Source organism: Juglans regia, chromosome 4, assembly GCF_001411555.2.
Source record: "Juglans regia cultivar Chandler chromosome 4, Walnut 2.0, whole genome shotgun sequence".
Taxonomy (NCBI): Eukaryota; Viridiplantae; Streptophyta; class Magnoliopsida; order Fagales; family Juglandaceae; genus Juglans; species Juglans regia.
The window spans coordinates 24,303,865-24,317,172 of NC_049904.1; the positions used below are offsets into that span (position 1 = coordinate 24,303,865).

Sequence of the window (13,308 nt, forward strand, 5' to 3'; positions counted from 1 at the left end):
TCTTTCCTCTTGCTAGCTGAGTTTTTTAGGGATATCTTTTATTTTTCATTTCAGTGTTATGTTTTTAAGGGGGAAGGGGAGTTCCTTGAGCTGGGTATTTCAGGTCTTTACCAGACTTGTTTCTTTTCAAAATGGAGGAGTTTGCCAGACTTTTTAATTTCAGAAACTCAATACCCATGAAAAAGAATAAAGCAGGAAAAAAAAAATGAAAAAGGAGATGAAACCATCCATAGGCAGATACCATAGACAGCCTCTCCTTGTCGCCAGGCTCTGGCTTTGTCAATTTTCTGTAAGTTGATATATTATAGGCTGGTTTGGATAGTGAGATGAGATGAGATAGTTTTAAATTAATTGAATAAAATATTGTTAGAATATTATTTTTTAATATTATTATTGTTTTGAGAATTAAAAAAATTGAATTATTTATTATATTTTGTGAGAATTTGAAAAAACTGTAATGATGAAATGAGATGAGATGAAACTATCTCTGAATCCAAACAGGGCCTAAGGTTGTTGGAATTGGAGGGATGTAGTTGCTCAAAATTGGAAATACGAAAGGCCATGTTTAGTTTGCAAATTTTTGAGAAAATTTAGAGAATTTTTGAGAAATTATTGACATGTATTGTTTATTGGGTTTGTAAAAGAGGAGAATTTTGAATAAAATTTTCAAAAATTATACTCAACCTTCGGTTTGCTTATCACATATCACACACCTGCCTACTCATCAACCTAGTTCGTCACCACGTCACGGTCTGCCTTTCTCCCTCACTCCTTAATCCTTACTCACCCAGACGAAGATCAAAGTTCTCACTCTCCATTCTCTGCACAGCCCCTCCCAGGCGAAGTCCACCGAAACCCTCAATCTTCACTCATCCAGACGAAGATTGAATCTCACCCACTCTCCCTTCTCTGTGCAGCACTACCAATAATGGCCACCAGAAGAATATTAGCTCTCAAAGTACACAAACAAATAAATGAACGCTCGAGCAAAAATCCAAACTAGTACTCCTCGAAGCAGCTGAGTTAAGCTTCGCTGGATTGCTGTTGCTGCCACTGAGTTTTTGAAGAGTTTTGAGTGATGAGAAACCTATCAAGTTCAACCTCCAAGATCATCTTTGACAAGTTGGTTCCACCCAAAGGGTGTCTTCTTTTTAGGCTCAAAATTTGTTCCTTGTTGCGGTCACAGAAAGTCATCAATTTTGGATTATTGCATTTGATATATGTACGCCACAAGGCTGCACACCCAATGGTCACTTCTCTCTCCTTGAAAACCTAGGTCTTTTTTGGACAGTTGCTTTTGGTTTTACGAAAGGATTTTGTTTTACTTTTTTTGAGAAGAAAATGAGGAATAAAAATGTGATTTTTGAAGTGTTGAGTTAGGTGTGCTATAGAGAGAATTGTTAAATCACCAATCCTCCTTGAATGTAAACGGAGATAGGATTCTTTGCTGTAAAATTTAGAAAAACGATAAGCTTTCTTTTTTCCAGATTTGCTCTCAATCTCTCTCGGTATCAATGAACATAATATCATGCTTTTTGTTAAAATCTGTATGTATGTTTGTATATAGCTCGCCATAAGATCCTTTCGATCCAACGTGGTTACAAACACACTCACATAGGGGTGTAAAAATTAATCGGGAAATCGGAAAATAGGGGGAACTGGTTCGATTTTGGACCAGTCCGGGATCGGTTCCCTTAGTTTCAAAACCGGCCAGTACCAGTCCGTTTATATGCTTTTTAGGATCGGACTGGATCAGTTCACTATATTATATATTTTTTTATATAATATATATAATTATAATTTTTATAATTATATATAAGATAATGTTATTATAATTTATGACATAAAATTTTAATCTTAAACATAAAAATTTATTTGATCATATGATTTAAACATAATATATATATATATATATATTAATAACATTTTATGACTTAATAACTTCTCAACATATTTCTTTTGATAACTACATAATACATTAGTAATACTAATATATATTAGTATATTAATTACATTTTATACCATAATACTAATACTAATAAAATCAGAAAATCGGACCGAACCGGTAAAACTGGAGGTACCGGTTTAAGATAGTAACTGATGTGTAATCGATTTTCAAAAATGTAAAATCGGTACATACTAGTTTGGTTATAAATTTTGTCCAAAATCAAACCGGATTGGTTACACCCCTACACTCACATTGATAAAAATTACTGATCTTAAGTTCCAAACCACATTGATAAAAACTGGTATCATATCCAATCCATGGCCATGCAATTTTGTTTTTAATTTTTCTTAGCAATAGGGCAGGGGAGTAGCCATAACAGCATCTTTTATTTATTTAGGAGCCCCTATAAGAAGGGGCGTAGACGTGGGAACCTGATCTCAATACCATCAAAAGCATAGCTTTATAAAGTCAGAATGCATTAATAATAAACACTAGTCTCATCTAATTCGTGTTGTGCTTGTTGACACCAGAATCCATAGATGAAGCCAAGGATTACAAGTTCTATAACGTACACCTCAAATTGTCAGTTTTTTTTTAATCATTAAGTCAATCAAAAATAAAATATATGAAACAACTTTGATGGTCAGATTGTAATATATGGTGCAAACACCACAAAATATTTATTTGGAGTGTAAATTATCAGTTTTGAAATTTTAAAGTGCAAATTACAAACACTGGTAGTAATTTGGGAACATAAAATGTATTTTTCAAACAATAATAATAATAAAAAAAACATGCTTTACATTTCGGGAATCGGGATAATATCAAACCATATTGTATTCCATTGACAGTATGATATGTACAATACAGTGCACCAGCGTACAAATTCTCAATGAACCATAGATTTTACATTTCTAATCCCCCTCTCTTCCGACTTCTCAGTATCAAGATTCGGAAAAGTGCCTCATATAATGAAGCAGGGAATCCATGCAACACTGGTTGCATCAAAGCATCTGTAAACAGAAACTTCAAACATAGATGGATGTGACTTCCTGAATGGTGCAGCTGAAGCACTGAACACCTAGCGGGCTGCTAGTTATGCAAAAAAAATGAATGACAAACACAGGGTACTGAGAGAGGGTACACAGTCCAAAAATTGTGGAGATACCTTCGTTTTCTGATTGAAGATTAATGTTTGTACCCTGTCATGGTCCAAGAAAACCTTAAAATCAGGAACATAACCTATACAAATCAGAATTTCCTAATGCAAAACCATTAATCTTCGAAAAGTTATGTAAAAACTTGAACAAAACAGCAGAATTTGCTAATTCAGAATCATCAGATGCAACTCTTACATTAATATCAATGCCTAGCGGGATTTTTTTACACGTTTGGAAGGCCGAATTTTATCTTTCTTTGAATCCTCTGGAATCTTCAAGTCAACAAATGGCTGCAAGCATATTTAAAATCCGACTGAAGTGAGAATCATTATGATATAAAACAATTCATGATATTGTCAAATCTAGACCCTTCTTTTCTCTCAAGAAAAGAAAAAAAGGGCAGAAAACGTAACAAAGAAGTTTCTTCAGTTGACAATTAGCTCTATGATGGGTTTTACTAGAAACAATTGTCCGATGTCAAAAAAGTTAGACGACTTAAGAAAAATGTAAGATTAAGCACCAAGGGAAAAGGATCATAATGCAAATATCAAGAAATTAAATGGGAGTTAATCAACCCATGCTAGACATATAGGTACCATAAAGTTTACAGGCAAGTGGCTCCAACATTATATCTATAGGTCACTAGCCTAAAATTTTTTATTTGCAAGCCTCTTTATTGATATACCAGCCGCACCAATGATTTGGAAGCTTGCCACATTAGCTTATATAAAAAAGTATTGGGACTTTTGAGTCATGTTATAAATATAACAGGTCCCACAGTAAGTGGTGTTATACACCAAGCTTGTAAATAACACAACTCATTGCTTAATTTGTCATGATCCATTCTCAGCTGTGAAAAGGAATTGCACAACTTGTCAAGGTCCGTCCTAAGTTATAAAGAGGAAGTTCTCCCTATTAGTGTCTGTTTAATTTTCTTGTGCCACAAATTGAATGCGCTGTGTTATAATAAGTGACTGCAAGTGTCTTTGTTCATTCTGTTAGACCATGATCATCTGTTCAAGAAAAATCTAATAAATTATCAAAATTATTTCAAGTTATCGTATGAAAATTCGGTTCTAAGTCTAATGTGTTTTAGCTTTCACTCACTTTCAATAGACCATTTTGCTGAATCTTCTTTTTGTTTTTCCTATGAGTAGTTCAAGAGTAATAAGTATCAAAGAAAACCATAAGAGGTTACAAATGCCTGACACAGGTGACCTGGTAAATTCGATACATGGACAGACTGAAGTAGGAAACGTGGAAGGACACTAATAACCATCTTGATGGGTGATTCTATAATCAATTTTCAAAAAGAAACTTTATGCACTGATGACTATCTGAATACATCAAGATAACAGAACATAACAGCAAACAAATGAGTAAAAATATGGTAATATATAAATCACAAGTAGAAGGGCATTATTTCTAACCTCTTCCCAATTTCTTTGAAGTTCCAAAAGCTCTTGACAATATGAAAGGCACTCCGCATGGTATACCGCAGCTAACTCTTTTATCAAGGCCTTCCTTTTAATAATGCCAATCACTTCAAAGAAAAATATGGCAAATGTGAGGTATAGAGCAGGATGATTGTCAGTCATTTTCTATAGCTAGCAGAAACTAGACAGCCAAATTATTAATGAACAAATATTGATGCTTTCCTTCTGTTAAACATTATATCTGAAATATCCTGCCTGCTGATCTCATATCAATAACCGAGTTCTTTAAACACAAGTATTTCATTTAGCCACAAGAAGTCACTGGCATGAAAAGCATGCATAGGTCCAAACCTTTTGAGACATCACGTTCACAAAACTTAAATGACATCTGGAGTAGTTGAAGTGCATACATAAGTGGGAAGAAACAACTCCATAACTACAACAATAACTTCTTATTTTCATGAATGACAAAGATTGGATTTTGAATTTCTTGATTTCATTGTTGGTAGAGGATTTTTTTTTAGAGCGACCAATCCCAGGCAGTTCAAGCAGCATACAAATAGAATTGTGAAAAGCCAGCTAAATTGTGACATAACATTCCCGTTTCACTATACACAAACAGACATTGCAGTGCAAAGTTGTTTGTTTGTGAGTCCGAATCACTTTATGGCATCGTTTTGTAGAATCAGACAGCAACTGGCCTTGGTCACATAGCTAGGGTGGTAGGAAGACCGATGTATAGAGATAATATGACATCTACAAGATGCAGAGTCAGCTATGCTAGCGTTTGTGTGGAGGTAAACGTGTCAGAGGATCTAGCAAAATAGCTTGACCTGATAGGTGAGAATGGGGATTGGTGGAATACTTATGTGGAGCATGACTGGATTCCTGCAATTGCAAATCCTGTAAGGTATTTGGGTATTCCGGAAAAGCTAACGCAAACAATACCATTACCCTATCTTTGCCAAGATAATAATCTGAGAATGCTACATTCTACATAAAGAACTAAACACACAAGATCGCAAACCCTAAAGATCGTCGATTAAAAAAAAAAAGATAAATATCCCATGAATTCTCACGAGAATCAAGTAAAACTAAACCGAACATATACTATTACATTATTCCTATCTTACATAGAGGAGTCAAAAACCCTAAAACACAAAACACAGAGAGAGAGAGAGTTACTCCGACTAGGATCGAACGGTGATGGTGGTGGCTGCGGAGGATGGGTATCGGCTTGAATTGGACGCTGAAGAGGCGGCGCCGGAGGAATCGGTTGTTCCGGATCTTGGACCATGTTCTGGTGGGGATTATTGGAATAATGCGTCGCAGGTTGTGGTAGACAGGAGACATTACGGGACCGAACGAAAAGGTTTTATTTTTGTTAAGAGCCGAGCATCAGAATAAGAGAACTGCCACGTCATAAAAAAATATTTCAAAAAGATTTTGCTACTAATCAGTAATCTCAACTGCCCGATTACGTCAGACCGCTTTCCCCGCAAAATGCTTTTCATCCCAAAGCCCTAAACACTCTCGCCACGCGCCTACATATCTACTCGTGGTGGTTTGATTCGAACCATCTGTCGTTTGTTATTTATTTATTTTTTGTTATGTTTCCCCTTCTCCTAATTAGGGGTGTAATCTTTTCTATATTTTTCATCTAATATCCTCTCACAGGATTTCTTGGAGTAGAGGATTCTCTCTTGTCATGTGCAGGGTCTCATCGTTCATCTTGATTCTACGATACATTATTTCTCTCGATGCATACTGGATACAATATGAATCCGAGTCTTGAATTATTGTGTGCACACTTGTCGTTAACCAAGCAGGAGGAAGAGGTTCTAAAGATTGAGGAGCATTCCTTGGGGGATGCTCTTGTTAGGGGCAAAATGTGTTTGTTGTTCAAGTTGTTAACCTCCAAACACTTTAACAAGGAAGCGTTTAAGTCTACTATGAAGAAGGTTTGGCGTCTTGTCCATGCTTTAACCATTCGTGACTTACAACCCACGCTATTTATTGCTGAGTTCGAATATATGAAAGATAAAGACCGTGTTAAACGTGATGGCCCTTGGAGCTTTGATAAGCAACTTGTTCTAACCAGTGATGTGGACGGATTGAAACAAACTCACCAAATTCATCTTACTGAGGCTCTGTTTTGGGTCCGCATGCATGACCTACTTGTTATGGCACGGAATGATACAATGGGAAACCTCATTGGGAAGGCTTTAGGCAAGGTGGTGGCACTTGATATAGAACCTGATGAAATGGCCTGTGGTGAGTTTATTGTATCAGGGTTTGCATGGATGTGTCAAAGCCTCTTTTAGGTGGAAAGAAGGTCTGTGTGAGCTCATCTCAGCCCGTCTGGGTGAACTTCACATACGAACGTCTTCCTAATCTGTGTTACCTCTGTGGTTTGATTGGACATAGCTATCGTGATTGTGATCTTTGGGAGGAGTCTATGAATTCCTTGAAAGTATCTAAATTTCTCTACGGTCATTGGCTCCATGCAGGGGGTGATAAAAGCCCTACTCTGAGTCGTTTCCACCAACAACTTGATCAGCGAAGCCCATCGGTGCACTCTGAGTATTAGGCCTCCGGTGAATCTGAGAATAACCATCAGATGGAAGTTTTAGTGGATCATTCAAATTCTAAGTATGTTTTGGAGCAGTTACACCAAGGGGCCAATCCAAATCACGTAGGTTCCAAAAAGCAGTTACACTATGAGGCCAATCCTAATCAAGTAAGTCCCAAAATGCCGTTATTTTCAGTTTATTGTGATGCAAAAAATCCGGGTTCTGGTCTCTATAGGATATCTGGTGCTAAAAAATGAGTTTTAAATGATACATGTTTGATGGGGGTTTCTGAGGATTTTGTTGCTAATGGGGGTATGGTAGTAACTACTGAAGAAGTTGGTTTTGGGACTCAAGTTGGTGGGACTGAAGAAGCTTTGGATGAATTCCAACTTCAAGTCATTGATTCATGTAAATGGAAAAGGCTCAAGCATCCTTGTATGCATGACAAACTAAAGATTAGTTATCAGATTGGTGCTAAAAGGGCTTCTGTTTCAAGTCCTGGAGTGGAGGCCCCTAGAGTGTCTAAAAGATTGAAAAATAAGAAAAAATTGGGTGAGGAAGTAGATGGTATTAATCAAATTAATTCGGTGGTGGCTAATGTTCAGCCCCACTGAGCCCCATGAGGATCCTAAGCTGGAATACTCGAGGGCTTGGGAACCCTCGTGGTATTCGAACTCTTGTTGATTTGATCAGAAGAGAAGATCCCGAAATTTTGTTTCTTCACTTAGAGCTGCTGAAATGGAACTATGTAGAGTGAAATTAAAGTATGCAAACTGTTTAATTGTTAATGCTCGGGTGGAGGAAGATTCAAAACAATGGTTCTTAACTGGTATTTATGGCCAACCTAAAGCTTCTAGAAGAATTGAAACTTGGAATCTTATAAGAGGGTTGCCTAGAGGTCATTCAGACCCTTGGCTTGTATTTGGTGATTTTAATGAGATCCTAACCTAGGGAGAAAAATGGGGAGGGAGGAATAGACCAGTTCAGCAAATGTTAGACTTCTGCAAATTATTATTTGATTGCAATTTGAAAAATCTTGAGTTTAGTGGTCTGAGATACACATGGTGTAACAAGAGGGAGGACTCAGCTCTGGTTTCTGAAAGATTGGACAGATTTTTGGGGAATCTATCATGGTGCAACATGTTTGAAAGGACTGTTGTATTCTATGGTTTTTCAAGTTCTTCAAATCATTTACCACTGTGGGTCGATATTAGGGGAGTCCAACCAATGATAAAAAGGCCTAAGCCATTCATATTTGAGGCTATGTGGTTAGGGGAAGATGGATGTAATCAGATTGTGACTAACTCTTGGAATGTGCTTGGTAATCAGTCATGCTTAGAAAATGTTATGTCAAGTATCTCTGGTTGTGCTACTAAATTACAACTATGGAATAAAGACCAGTTTGGTAGAGTTCATTCTAATCTATAGAAAGCAAGGCATAAACTTAAACTGGTGCAACAAAAGACCCTTTTGAACTAAACTCTGAAGAAGTTAATGTAGCATTTGAAGAAGTTCATAAATGGTTGAGTAGGGAAGAAGTGATGTGGAAGCAGAGATCTCAAGTCCTGTCGTTAGATGAAGGTGACCAAAACACAAGGTTCTTCCATGCTAAAGCATCTCAAAGACAAAAGAAGAATAAGATCATTAAACTCATGGATGAAGGAGAGAACATTGGCATGAAGGAGAGTGATGTGATAACCTCATCATTAACCATTTTAGTTCCTTGTTTTCCTCTTCAAGTACTCATAATATACCTTATGTGCTTGATAACATAGATAGCAAAGTCACAGAGGAGATGAATGCAGATCTTATTAAGTCATATTCTGTGGATGAAGTCGGTAGAGCTTTGAAAGAATTGCACCCCTCGAAGGCTCCAGAACTTGATGGCATGCCCCCTTTATTCTTTTAACAGTATTGGCCTCAAATTGGTAATTCTATATTTGCTGTTGTCCTCCATGCTTTAAACTCTGGTGATTTCCCACAAGTAGTCAATTATACCTATATTACCATGGTTCCCAAGAAGAAGAATCATGTTAGAGACAATGGCTTGACCCATTAGCCTCTGTAATATAATATACAAGCTAATATCTAAAGTCATTGCTAATAGGATTAAATATGTCTTACCTACTGTTATTTCAGAAACCTAATCTGCCTTCTTACTTGGTAGATTGATTTCGGATAATGTCCTTGTTGCTTATGAGGTTCTTCATTTTTTTAAAATGGAAAATGAGGGGTAAGAAGGGTTATATGTCTCTAAAGCTAGACATGAGTAAATCTTATGATAGGGTGGAATGACCCTTTCTTGAAGTAGTTATGTTAAAAGCTTGGTTTCCATGAGAGATTAATCAAACTTGTTATGGAATGTGTTCAAAGTGCCTCATTTTCAGTCTTATCAATAGAGCTCCTACTGGACATACTATTCCTTCTAGAGGATTGAGACAAGGAGATCTCATTTCTCCTTATCTATTCCTATTGTGTACAAAAGGTTTAATTGGTTTGCTGAGGAGAGCAACAAATTCAAACTCCATCCCCAGTATCAAAGTCTGTCGAGGGGCCCCAAGCCTTAATCATCTGCTGTTTATAGATGATAGCCTCATTTTCTTTACTGCTAATGTTGAGACTAATCACAGATTACTTGGGCTATTGAAAACCTATGGGGATGCTTTAGGTCAGCTGATTAATCTAGACAAGACTGCCATGGTGTTTAGTCAGAATACTTAGGCTACTAAAAAGAGAGCTATTATGGAACTGTGAGGTAATTCACAAATTCAGCACTATGACAAGTACCTAGGTTTAACACAATTGATTGGTAAATCAAAGATGACTGCATTTGCTGATATTAGGCACAAAGTATGGTTGAAATTACAAGGATGGAAATGCAATATATTTTCTCAACAGGGAATGGATGTGTTGCTCAAAGCAGTGGCTTTAGCTATTCCATCTTATGCCATGTCTTGTTTCAAACTTCCTCATAAGTTGTGTGTTGATCTTGAAGGAATGATAACAAGTTACTGGTGGGGATAGAGGAAGGAAGAAATAAAGATCCATTGGGTTAGCTGGCATAGTATATGCAAGCCTAAAATTGTAGGAGGTTTAGGTTTCAAAGATTTGGAAACCCTCAATATGGTTATGCTAGCTAAACAAAGTTGAAGGTTGTTGCAGTACATAGATGGTTTGTTCTACAAGGTTTACAGTGCCAGATTCTTCTCTAATTCTAATCTATTTGAGGCCCCTCTTTTTGCATGGAGAGGGATATGGGAGGCTAAGAACCTGTTGTTCAAAGGAGGCAGATGGAGCGTGGGTAATGGTAGTAGAATTCATATCCTCAAAGACTCTTGAATTCCTGGTTTTCAAGAACTAAACAAAAAACCTTTTGTTATTTGTAACCAATACAGAAATGCACAGGCTGAATTGGATGATCAAGCCTCTTCTTTAATTGATTGCAATACACATTGGTGGAATATATCTAAGACCAGGACTCTCTTCAATCCAAAAATTGCTAGGCGGTGTTGAGGATTCATCTCAGTTTTTCAAATGAACCAGACAAGTGGATTTAGGAGCATGAAAGGAGTGGAGTTTTCAATGTTTGAAGTGCATATAGATTTTTCAGAGGTTAGTCACCATTAATACATGAGAGACATCAACTGAGGCCTCAAGTAAGAATTTCTGGAAGGCTATGTGGAAACTAAAAATTCCCCATAAAGTCAGAATGTTTGCATGGAGGGCATGTAAAGAGATTCTTCCCACAAAGTCTAACCTGGCCAGAAAAAGGGTAATGGTGGATGACTCTTGTTGTTTCTGTGATAAAATAATGGAAGATTTAGCCCATGCTCTATTCTTTTGTCCAACTATACATCAATTTTGGGTGAACAATTTTGTTATTTTACAAAAAGTGGAATCTTTTAGATCTTTTATGCTAACTGCTATGGAGATTTATTCTACAAAGTCTGCTGAATGTTTAACAGATTTTATTCTCACGGCATGGGGTTCTGGTATAGAAGGAATAAGATGATTCATGAAAGTATAAAGTTGCCTCATCAACAAGTCATAAGCTATGCTCTCTCTTTGAAGGGATCTTTGCCTACAGGTTCTCAACAGTAGGTTTTGGTCAAGAATCTGAATTATAGGTGGAATCCTTCTCCACCAGACTGGTTTAAACTGAATGTAGATGGGGCACTTTTCTTTGACTGCAATAAAACTAGAATTGGAGCTATTCTCCGCAGTGATTATGGTGAGGTGATCATGACCCTTAGCAAAGTAGAAGAGAAATTTTTAGAACCAGAAAATGTGGAGGCTATGGCAATTTTGAGAGGTCTCCAATTATGTTTTCAGACTGGCATTCATAATCTACTTATTAAAAGTGATTGCTTACACTTAGTAAATGAGATAAACAGTGTTGCCGAGCCTTGTTCATCTATGAGAACTGTGATTATTGAAATTAGAAAACTTAGGCTCAGATTTATGCATTGTAATATCCAACATGGCTTCCACATGGCTAATGCAGTAGCTCATCACCTAGCAAGGCATGCTTGGTCTATTTCTGATGTGGAATTGTGGTGGCATGGAGTTCCTTATTTTATTGATAATGTTATTTACATGATGCCTTTTCTTGTAAGCACTCTTAAGGCCCTTTGTACCTATTTGCAATAAAGTTATTTTCCTATAAAAAAAAAAAGAAAAGAAAGGGTGTAATCGATCTGGTTCGGTTTAGTCAGAAGAATTTAGATCAGATCGAAAATTTTGATCCATCCTTTTTCCAGACTGAGATCAGACTGAACTGTTAGCTATCGATCCGGTCGATCCAATTGGTCCAATTCTATCAGGGTCAGTGTAAAATGTGCCAAATATACAAAAATTTCAAAATCACTTTTAATGTATATTTTAAAGTCCACAATGTTTACACTTCTTAATATAAACTATTTAACTTTATTTACACATTAATTGAGCTCTTTAATGTGAATTTTGTAATTAACTCATTAAAAAATAATTAATTATAATTATATGTATGATGTTAATAGTTACTAACTTAGTACTCAATGGTATGTAAATTATATTATGATATTTAATGCATAATGACCTATATTAAAATTTTAACATTTTATACATGGGTAATGAATAATTGTCATTGACCATAGATATTTCATACTTACTATTAACTTAGGTATCTTACAAAAAATTTACCTAATTACTTTAATTAGATATAGATACTAAAATATGTATCATTGCATATAATATTATGATTTATCATAAAAAAATAATATTATGATTTATCATAAAAAAATAATATTATGATTTATCATGATTCATATAATATATTAGTTAATTGATAGCATATGCTATCAATAATTGTATAGTTAACGCTTTATATTGTCAAAGGTGATAGTTTAAATGAAAATTACATAATTAATTTACATAACTACTATATAAAATAATATATATAATATTTAAAAATATATATAATTATATTCAGTTGGTCCAGGGTGAAAAAACCTCATCCTGGGACCAGATCAAAAACTCAAATTTCCCATCTATTAAGATTGTAATTGACCGGTTTCACTATCTGTTCGGTCCGGACCAATTGGAACTATTAGGTTTGGTCAGATTTTCCTGTCCGAACAAAAATTTTACACTCCTACTCTTAATCAAAGATTGTGAGTAAGAGGAAGTGAAAGTCTCTTTCAACCAATCCAGACAAGCAAAATACAGAACAAAACAATCCATTACGGCTTTAAATTCAGATTACATCAAAACCACTTCAAATTGCTCCCCTTATGGGAAGTGGGTGGGGTCAAATCATTGGTTTCAGATATCTCTTTTATTTTTGTTGTATTTGTTGATTTGGGATGATTGTTAGAGCTTTCACCATTTTAAATCTTATATTTTGTGATTGATTATAATATATATAGATAAATGTTATTTATTATTTCTACACCACGTATCAATATATGATTAATTATTTTTATTTTTATATTTAAACACATGAGTAATGCTACATACAATCGTAGAGTACATAAGCACCGTGTAGTCGCTTTAAAAAAAATGAGATCTATTATTAAAAAATTAATTTCTTTTCATGTAAATCTCATATTTATTTATTTTTTTTAAAATGACTGTACGACACTTGCATACTCATGATTGTAAGTATCATTTCTCTTTATATATATATATATAATATGCTTGCTTAAAACAAA

The 13,308-nt window shown here is 35.5% G+C and overlaps 1 long non-coding RNA gene across 1 annotated transcript; it reads right to left on the reverse strand.

The window, feature by feature from the left end:
- Positions 1–2,729: 2,729 nt before the first annotated feature.
- LOC108990183 lies at positions 2,730–6,069 on the reverse strand. Its single transcript, XR_001995945.2, has 4 exons — positions 5,730–6,069; positions 4,539–4,651; positions 3,304–3,398; positions 2,730–3,150 (listed from the first exon to the last, which is right to left on the reverse strand). It is a non-coding gene; the product is annotated as an uncharacterized LOC108990183 (long non-coding RNA).
- Positions 6,070–13,308: the final 7,239 nt, after the last annotated feature.